Source organism: Rhineura floridana, chromosome 9, assembly GCF_030035675.1.
Source record: "Rhineura floridana isolate rRhiFlo1 chromosome 9, rRhiFlo1.hap2, whole genome shotgun sequence".
NCBI lineage: Eukaryota > Metazoa > Chordata > Lepidosauria > Squamata > Rhineuridae > Rhineura > Rhineura floridana.
Window position 1 is genome coordinate 16,171,799 of NC_084488.1, and position 2,062 is coordinate 16,173,860.

General features: G+C 44.7%; 1 pseudogene; it reads right to left on the bottom strand.

Moving 5' to 3' along the window:
• Window positions 1–216: 216 nt before the first annotated feature.
• LOC133364333 (GTP:AMP phosphotransferase AK3, mitochondrial-like) lies at window positions 217–903 on the bottom strand (annotated as a pseudogene).
• Window positions 904–2,062: the final 1,159 nt, after the last annotated feature.

The following is a 2,062-nucleotide window of genomic DNA, read 5'->3' on the forward strand; positions in this document are numbered from 1 at the left end:
TAAGCACAAAGGGGGTTAGCTGCTGAGAAGAGTCTTCTCAGTGACTGATTCACCTCCTTTCACTTTGATTTGCTCCAATCAGCAGGAAAGGACAAGGAAGCATGCTAGAAGACAATGGCTAACACACTCCCCTTTCATGCTGATTGTCTTAGAAAATATATTTCTGGAAGGTTAGCCAATAGCTTCTACCTTCTCAATACAGCAATAGATCTTCCTTTAGCCGTTGGTAGAAGCTTCCTTCTGGCTCATGCTGGGTAACTTGGTTTGAAGGAAAGTGTGGATGTGGGGCCAGATTTTTTTGGCCTCTGTTCCAGAGAAAGATTCCAACACTCCTTTCCAGTGGTATTACTCAAGGACAGGTTTGGTTTCCGTTTCATAAGATTTCATCCTCTTCATAACAGTTTCTGGTTTGTCATCATCTCTTTGAACAAGAGGCTCTCCAGTAATATCATCACAGCCAGGACCTTGGGAGGATTGAATTCAAGGTTGTAGACCCTGCCACTATCAGGATGGATCCAGCGTGCAGTGAAGCATTGTCTGATAGTCTCAGAAGGCACATCCAAGTCAATCACAGTGTCTATTGGACATACTTTATCCAGGGCTTCAGCCTGTGGAACTGTCCTGGGGAAACCATCCAGCAACACGTGATTCTGCTCTCGAGTTTTCAGCTCATTTAGCATCAGCTGCGTCATAATGTCATCAGGAATCAGTCGCCTTTGATCAACATACGATTTAGCAAGGATGCTGATTTCAGTCCTCTTGTTCATATTGTCCAGGAGCATATCCCCAGTGGAGAGATGTTTCAGAGCAAAGTGTTTGATGATGCAAGAGGACACAGTGCCTTATCTGTGATGAGCCGGGAGGGCCCATGATTAAGGCCTGCAGCAGTTGCACCCAGGCCATTTCGGAACCTTTTTGTAGGGAGAGGAAAGCAGAATCTAGGTGTCGGATCAGCTTACACCTGCCGAGACTCAGTAGAGGCTATTGCTACCCCTGAGGCATTTCCTTTGGAACTCGGTCACGCAACACACACCACTATTACACACTTACATACACACCCTAGAGTATTACAGTCAGCACAAACGGCAGCAGTCTGCAAAGCAGGAAATGGATGGACAGCTTTGACGTAGATGTCCATGCTGCTTGTCTCATAGGATACTGGAAACATTGGGACCCTGCTCCCCCAAAAAGTAAGGGGACTAAGACTCCCTGAGACCCTGGATGACCTCACCCCTGACAGGCCTGCTTTGATTTTTTTTAGGATCCAAGCAACAACGAAAGAATTTATCTCCTGCACAAGCAAGCAGCAGCAAACATAAAGGTACTGTGAGCTCACTGGTGTGTGTGTCTGTGTGTACACCCTATTAACTGCTGGAAAAAAGAGAAATTGTAATTTATTTGCTTCTATGAAGCAATAGCAACCAGATTGTTAAGAGCATTACTATTCCTTACCTGTTCTGATCATATATGAGAACTACTTCTTTTACTTCGATATACATTTAAGTTTGATCCTCATTGCTGTTTCTTTTCCTTTCACTGCAACTGTGGATGGGAATCACACTGTCAGAAAAGACTGAACCTACCTGCTTCTATTTAATGTAAAGATATGTGTGTATTACAAATTTATATCTTACTTTTCCACCAAGGAGCTCAATATGACATATATGCTTTCCCACCCCCTCCTCATTTTATCCTCTCCTGGAGTTGGCTAGGCTGAGAGACAATCTCTGGCCCAGCATCACCGAATGACCCTCTTGGCTGAGTCAAGATTTGAACTCTGATCCCTCAGGGTCCAACACTCTCATCTACTACGCCACATTGGTTGTTTATAGGCTATAGCTCCTATCCAGCAAGACAGATGACAGGAAATCGTAAATTCAAGGATATTGAGATTATGTGGCCTCAGTAGCTCATGCTGCTGGCTAAGGTAATCTGTCATGGGGAAAATAGCATACTGAGACAAATGAGCAACCATGATCTGGAAATGTATATAGGTGTGACAGCCCAGGCTGCAGCCTGTACCATGAGTGGGAAGTAGGGGGCAAGCAAACCAGCTACACCA